Source organism: Diceros bicornis, chromosome 1 (genome assembly GCF_020826845.1).
Source record: "Diceros bicornis minor isolate mBicDic1 chromosome 1, mDicBic1.mat.cur, whole genome shotgun sequence".
NCBI lineage: Eukaryota > Metazoa > Chordata > Mammalia > Perissodactyla > Rhinocerotidae > Diceros > Diceros bicornis.
In genome coordinates this window covers 44,601,915-44,610,286 of record NC_080740.1, presented here as the reverse complement: position 1 = coordinate 44,610,286, position 8,372 = coordinate 44,601,915, and the positions used below count along the sequence as shown (strand labels likewise).

General features: G+C 37.1%; 1 long non-coding RNA gene across 1 annotated transcript in view; it reads right to left on the bottom strand.

Annotated features, from left to right (window-relative positions):
• Positions 1 to 5,249: 5,249 nt before the first annotated feature.
• LOC131404721 (uncharacterized) overlaps positions 5,250 to 8,372 on the bottom strand; it is a 44,687-nt gene continuing 41,564 nt past the window's right edge. The window contains exon 3 of the long non-coding RNA XR_009219842.1: positions 5,250 to 5,381. This is a non-coding gene — a long non-coding RNA (uncharacterized LOC131404721). The remainder of the gene's footprint in view (positions 5,382 to 8,372) is intronic.

Genomic DNA, 8,372 nt, shown 5'->3' with positions numbered 1-8,372 from the left:
TTATCAGGTAGATTGTTTAACTCTGTTTTGTTTAGTTCTTTTTCTGAGGATTTGCCCTGTTCCCTTATTTGGAACATATTCCTTTGTCTCCTCATTTTGTCTACTTCTCCGTGCTTGTGTCTATGTATTAGGTAGATCAGCTACATCTCCCAATCTTGGAGATGTGGCCTTATATAAGAGACGCCTTATGGGGCCCAACAACATGCTTCTCTCTTCTCACCAGTGCCAAATGTTCCAGGAGTGTCTCCTGCGTGGGCTACATGTGTCCTTCTGTTGTGGTGGGCTTGCTCTTGCTATGGGTGCAAAGGTAGGCTAGGCTGGCCTCCCAGGCCAGCTTATTGCATGGCTCAGCTGCATGTGGCTGCTACAGTCACTTTAGTCATTTTATTGGGTGGGGCAAGCCCCACCACAGCTGGCTGCAAAGTCTAATAGTACACACCTGCTGCTGTTTTGCTGTTAAGTGAGTCAGGCCCCCAGAGTGTCTGGTTGCTAGGCTCAGGGGCTCATAATTGCTGTAGGCCTCTGGCCTGTGAGGCTGTTGTCAGCTCTTTCAGTAGCACACTGGGTGGGGGTGGCACCAGATGTGGCAGCACACAATCTTTTCAGGCATTGAGGGTAGAGCAGATCCCCTCTGGCTGTTTGAGAAAGCCAGTGGCACAAGTCTGCTGCAGCCGACAAGCCCCACTGCCCACAGGCCCACACACCCTGCCAGTGCAGTGCTGCCCCAGACGCTTGCCTCACCCCACTGAAACAGACCCATTTGCCCAGCTGCAAATGTTCCACACACCCCACCTATGTGGGCCCACAGGTTCCCCTAGGGCTTGCTGTTGGGGGCGGCCAGTCCCTAGGCTGGGCTACCTAACCTGGCTGAGCTGGATTAAATTGGTGCTCTAGTGGGTGGGGCAAACCTCTGCACTAACAGGCCAGAGGAAGAAATCCAATAAAGTCTGCCAGCACCCGTGTCAGCATGCCTGTACTAGGTCACAATAGTGGCTGCCACCAGTGTCTCCGTCCCTGTGGAGGTGAACCTAGCTGCCTCTTGTTTTTCTGATATGCATCCACAGCCTATCAGGTGAGTCTCTTTCAACAAAGGACTATGCACCTTTCTTTCTGATTTTGTGTTGGTTTCTGGAACAGGAGAATCTGTGCATTGGCCCTTTAGGAGTAGGCTTTTCTTTCTCTTCTGTTTGACAGTTTTGGGGGCAGGGGGTATTCCCATTGGTTTTAATAGACAGCAAAGTCAGGCATTATGGCATTCATCTCAGTTGTGCTGAATTCAAAGCTGCTTATTGTGGCATAGCCCTCCTGCTCAGATCCCCCACCCCTCCAGGAAAAGCTTCGTACCTTTAGGATTGCTCCTGTCTGTGAAGTGCTGTGGCTAGAATGTGGTTTTTAACTCTGCAGAAAGGTATTTCTGCCTCTTCCATCTCTTCCAGTGTTGTCTCTTGTTGTGCGGGTTCTTTTTATCCAGTCCCCAGTTCTCTCTCAGTGCTAATTGTTCCACAGGAATTTGTAAATTTGTTGTATCTGTGGGAAGAGGTGAGGTCAGAGTGCTCCTATGCTGTCATCTTGCCAGCAATCCCCTAAAAATGACTTTAAATAAAATTATAGATAGAATGAAAATGAAAGAATGGAAATAAATATATCAAACTCACAGTACTAAAAAACTAAGCTGGAGTAGCTATAATAATATTATACAAAATAAATTTCAGAGTAAAGGATATTACCAGGGATAAATAAGATCATTTAAAAAGGATAAAGTAGATAAAAATCAAGAAGAATAACAATCTTAAATTGTTATGTCCCTGATAACAGAGATTCAAAATACATAAAGCAAACAATTATAGAACTGAAAGATAAACCCATAAGTCAGAGATCTCAATATCTTTCTCTCAATTGATAGAATTAGTATACAGAAAATGAGTAAGGATACAGAAGACTTGAACACTATCAATAAACCAAATGATATTTAAGCTAGTTTAGCAACTACGTTTAGCAAACCACTGATTGTTTCTTTTGTCTCTTGTCTCCTATTTCTTTTGTGAAACCAAATTCATTATCAGCTTCATTCTACCTAGTAACAGCAGAATATACATTCTATTCAGTTGCACACAGAATATTTATTAAACTAGACCATATTCTGGGCCACAAAACAAGTCTCAATAAATTTAAAAGGATTCAAGCCATACAAAGTATGTTTTATGGCAATAGGGAATTACATTAGAAATTGATAAGAAGAATTCCCCAAATATCTGGAAATGTAATAACACGTTGCTAAATAATCTATGGGTCAAGGAAGAAATCGGAAAGTATCCTCAACTGATGAAAATGAAAACACAAGATATCAAAATTTGTATACTGCAACTAAAGCAGTGCTTAGAAAGTAATTTATAGATGTAAATGCCTTTATTAGAAATGAGGAAAGTAACCTAAGTTTCTACCTTAAGAAAATAAAGAAGAAGAAGAAATCAAGCACAGAGTAAGCAAGAGAAAGGAAATTACAGAAATAAATGCAAAAATCAATGAAATAGAAAACAGAAAAAAATAAAAGAGAAAAATAAAACAAAGAGCTATTTCTGTGAGAAGATCAATAAAATTAATAAATCTTTATCCAGACTGATCAGGAAAAAAAAAGAGACAAAGAAAGTAAAAATTACCAATAGCAGAAAGACAGAGGGGACATGACTACAGATATTAAAAAGGTAATAAAGGAATGTTATGAAGAACTTTATGTCACTAAATGTGACAACCTAGATGAAATGGACAAATTCATTGGGAAAAAAAAAACTATCAAAGCTCACTCAAAAAGAATGGATAACTCACATAGCCCTATATCTATTTTTTAAAATGACTTTATAGTTAAGAACCTTTCACAAAGAAAATTCCAGGCCTAGGTGGCTTCATTGATGCATTCTACCAAACTTTTAAGGAAGAAATAATATCAATTTTTTGCACTCTTAGAAACTCTACGAGGAGGTAGCATTTCAACTCATTCTATGAGTCCAGCAATACTCTATTACTAAAACCAGACAACAATATTAAAAGAAAGGACAATTACAGAGTAATACCCCTCATGAACATAGAAAAAAATATTCTTAACAAAAACTTAATAAGTTGAATCCAATAATATACAAAAAAAATAATAAATCATGATCAAGTGGGATTTATCATGGGAATGTAGGATTGGTTCAACAAAATAAAATTAACGAATGTAGCTCACTATATTAACAAATTAAAACAGAAAAAATGCATGATAATCTAAATACATGAAAAGCATTTAACAAAATTTAAAATTTATTTATGATACAACCTAAATATATCAAACTCATTTGATCCTTACAATAGTAATAGTAATATTAATAATAGTTTGTGATTATTTAATATCTCCTTAACTAGACTGTAAGCTAAATACAGATTCTGCTTTTGCTTAAAATTTCAAAATTTTGTTTGTCATGGAATTTTTAAATTAATTTTGATTTTTTTAAATATTGCATTAAAATGTTATCTTGATTACTGAACTTTTTGGTGTCTCTCTAAATTTTGAGCCTAATGCAAGTGCCTCACTCACCTCATTCTGGCTCCAATTCTGGCAGGAACCATGTATTTTTGCTATTGTTTGTTTGTTTTGTGTTTGTTTTTGCCACACCTAAGGCAATATCTGACATATAGTAATGACTCAATAAATATCAAGTGAATAAACGAATGAGTTAACTGCAAGGATGTGTATTACAATGCTGTTTGTGATAGAAAAAAATGTAAACAATCAATAAATGCAAGTTTAAATTATGATACATTCATGCTATGTAAAATTTTCCAAAAGAATGATCACACACACACACACACACACACACACACACGCATGAGAAGATCTCTAATGCATATTGACAAGTTAAAAAGTACATTGCATGGCTGTCCCGGTGGCATAGTGGTTACGTTCACGTGCTCCGCTCCAGTGGCCTGGGATTCCCAGGTTTGGATCCTGCGTGTGGACCTCATGACAGCACTCATCAAGCTATACTGTGGCAGCATCCCACATACAAAATAGAGGAAGATTGGCACAGAGTTGGCTCAGGGACGCTATTCCTCAAACAAAAAGAGGAAGATTGGGGGCGAGCCCAGCGGCATAGTGGTTAAGTTCACGTGCTCCACTTCCACAGCCCAGGGTTCACAGGTTCAGATCCTGGGCACAGACCTATACACTCCTCATCAAGCCATCCTGGGGAGGCATCCCATATATAAAACAGAGGAAGATGGGCACAGATGTTAGCTCAGGGCTAATCTTGCTCAGCAAATAGGAAGATTAGCAACAGATATTAGCTCAGGGCTGATCTTCCTCACCAAAAGAAAATTTTTTAAAAAAAGCAAATTGCAGAATCATGTATATGGTATGACATGATAGATAGATAGATAGACAATAGATATCTGAATAGATGTATAGTATATTACATAGTAATGATAACAGAAGTTATCTTTAGATAAGTGAGTGGAATTTTGAGTTTGAGGAAGGATATGAAGGAAAATTTATATCCAGTACTATAGGTAATTCTGAATTGTTTGAACTTTCAGAGAGCTTATAATCATATACTAATTTTTAAAGGTTTTTAAAAAAAAATTCAGAAAAGTTTACCACCTTCAGGGAGTCTTCCTTAATGGCATACTGCTGAATACCACTTTACTGTGAGCCTTCTTAGCATGGTGCACTGGGCCTCCACTTGTTTGCATGATGCTTTGTAAGGATCAAGTGACTCATTTCTTTGCATATTCTGTCTCATCCACCAGATTGAAAATTCCTTTGAGGCTGAGGCTGATAGTTCTATTTCTTATGCCTTTCTAATAATACAGTTCAATACTATTCTACCCAGAATTGTATCTGACTAACTTATAAACATGAAGCCATGTGGGTCTTACTCATTGTATTTGTACCTGGCACACTAATCGGTTACTATGGGATTTCTCTTTATATACATGCAAGAAATTACAGTGAGTACTTAGCTGAACCAAAGTTATAAAAACAAATATGAGCCGTACTTAGACATTCTGCAGGTTACCTTCCCACAGAAGTTTCTATGCACCAATATTATGCCAAAACCAAAACAATATTGTAGGATATCAACTTAATGCCAAACTTTAAAAGAAATGACTATGATATAGCATTCAATCAAATACATTGACAAACAATCTCTATTATCTGTAAAATTTTCCAAAAAGTATTGAATCAGATTAAAGAGACAACAACAAGCAATGACAGATTTTTAGTGAGGTGCTTGTACAAAGGTTTATTTTTCTTCTTCCAATTCCTGACTCGGGAGATGGTTCAAACATGTTCCTTGGGATCCTGCAACTCCCACGGGAAGTGGATGGGTTGATGCCGATGGGCATGGCTGTGAAGATTTGGAGAAGACAAAGTTACCATCTGACTTCCAAAGAACCAAGCCCCTGAGGTTTACCTTTGTGTTTCTCTTTGTAAATTTCCTTCAGCTTCTATCTATATTGGATTACATTACAACATATTTCTTCAAAGTTGATTTACATTTGTGCACAGCCTGAAGGTAATAGAGTAGGCCCTGACATGAGTTTAAATCTCTGAATGCAGAGAGAGACAATATAAGTCTGAGTCTTACTATAATATTAACTGTTGACACCACACTGAATTTGGAGATCAATCACATTTAAAATTTCACTGTTCTCATGCTTGCATTTGGATCTAGATTCTAATTTTCTTATCACAGATTGCAAAACTATTTGGATTCTAAAATTTGGATTGGAGGATGGAGGAAGAAGAGTATATTAGAAAAAGTAAGTGGGGGTATTTAAAAAATCTGGCATTTGAAAGTTATAAATTTTAAAAGCTCATTTTAACTTCCCACTAAAACTAATCATCTTTATTTAATACTCCTATTAAAAATGAATGTGATGCAACTGCAAACATGTTAAGATTAACACAGATACCTAGGAGACAAAAAGGAATAGTCACAATTTTCTGGTTTACAATAAAATAAAGATGCTTCAAATTCTTTTTTCTTTTGATGAAGAAAAAATGTCACTTGTAACTCAACATTTATTCATTACCCATCTGTAATCACTTCACTTATAATTTACCAAATAACCAGAATTTCTGTGTGCACTGTATGTTTCTTTCCCTGAAGGCCATCAACAGTGCAGATGATAAATCAATACAATCATAAAAGCATAAAGAGAACAGAGAGAGTCTAACACACTATTTAATAGACAAGGCTCAATTCTGCTCGGGACACCTTAGGCCCAAAATTAGCTCAAAGAAATGCTGATTCATTTTAATAAGATTCAGTGCATAATCAGGTTGGAAAGACAGAAGAATCATACCAAAAATAAGTGCCAGATTAGTTCACAAGCTAGAGAAATTCATACTTATATCATCTGATATAAAGTTTGACAGGCCATGTTTGGATGAATTCTGTTTTATAGGAGAATATTCAAATTACTTAATCAAGGCTGGGGTCCTAGTTTAAGATTGAAGGTTATTTCAAGTGTCTTTTTCCCTAGAAAATTCAAAATAACAATTGAGATATTGACGTTTCCCACCCACTGGGAAGATAATAAATTCAATAAATAGATCCATAAATAATACGGCCCAGAAAACATTTCTAAAAACTTCTTCCTCCTTCCTTCCCTAAAGAACCCTCAACTTAAATCCTGAGCAGTAAGGAGCACATCTAATAACATCACCAGAAATGAATTCTAAATGCAAAATAATGTTTTTCTTGAACAGAAGTTCTACCTCTGCATTTATGGAATTCCTTCTGGAAACATGATGTAGCAAAGAATGAGTAAGGGCTTTGGCATCAGAAAAAATGGTATTTTGCTTTTCTTCTTCCTATTCTTCAGCCAGTTATTTATTTTTGTTGAGCCTCAGTTTCCTCATCTGTAAAATGGTAATAATAACACCTTGCTTACATTTGAGCCCCATATGAGATGTCTGCTCAGTAAAGCATGTAACACATCGACATTGTGCATGAGGTTGCTCAGAAGGGCTATTCCTTCTTATTGTTTTCCTTTTGTGTTTTTCCACAACATGGCATATTTTCTTCATAGCAAGGGCATCAGCAGTGTCTGCCATACCGAGAAAGTTTCACAAGTATGAAGCAGCATCTCAGATTACCAAATTATGAACTATGACTCTGAATTACCAAAGAGATGAATAAAATCATTCACTTAGCACGGATTCAAATCTTTGAGACCAAATTAACATTTATCTGTTCTAAGTAAGTAACTAATTGGATAAATTGTTGGGGAATGTTGAAAGAAAAGAAATTGCTATTAAATAAATATGATTTTGATCCAATGAACTAAGTTTCTATGATATTTACTATATGATTTATGCAGAAATATACATGTCAGTGACTTAGTGCTAGGCTCCTTAATGTTCTATTTTGGAGATTTTTTTCCAAGTGTTCCTTCCTTAGAAAACTGATTTATGCTTGCTGCTTAGAACAAAACATCAAAATGACAGTTAAAATATTGAAACTCTCCATATATTGGAAAGATAATAAATACCACCAATAAATTCATAAATAATACAACCTGGAAAACATTTCTGTACATTTCCTCCTCTCTCCATTCCCACTGAACCGTCAACTTACTTCCCTGAGGCGTTTGAAAGAGTGACCGGAGTATTAAAAATGAAAGTGTAGCAAGGTAAGCAAAAAAGAGACAGCTGATTCCTCTGGGAAAAAAAGGTGTCAGCGCTTACCAAAATATGTATCCCAATGAGTGCACACAAAAGCGAACTTTTACAGGGTTCTTAGTTTTACAAATACTGAAAGAAAAGGGAGAAAGCACATCTGAACCACTCACACCCCCTCATTAAAAGCAGTTTGGCATAGGAAAGATGAGTTGCTGCCTAAACAGCAAGTGAGACCTTTTCAGGCCAGACACCCAAAGTCGGTCTGACACAAGGGTCCACAGCATGCCACTGAAAATGAGGTGCTTCCTGCCTGGGAAATGATACGGATGGCAGTACCTGACTGCGGGTAACAGTAGTATAATGGCAGGCTCTGAAGCCTGCTTTATTTGGTAATTGTTTGGGAATAGGTCTCTATACCAGCTACATAATTTCTCATAGGGATGCTATATCATCTGAAGGCTTCAAGTTCTATTCACCTGGAAAATGTAATCTACAATGAGGGAAAAAAAGTGTACGACAGCATGACCATGATGTCTCTACAAAGCAAAAATGCCTGCAGTAAAGAACAGCACACTGATTTAAGCGCTGCTGTCAACATTTGCTTCCTGGAGGCCCCAAGGACCAATACACTCTTGCAAGGAAGCAAATTTGGGTCTTATAGACAGATGAAGCTCCTAGAACTGATTATTCAGTCAAGTCCCCAGGAACT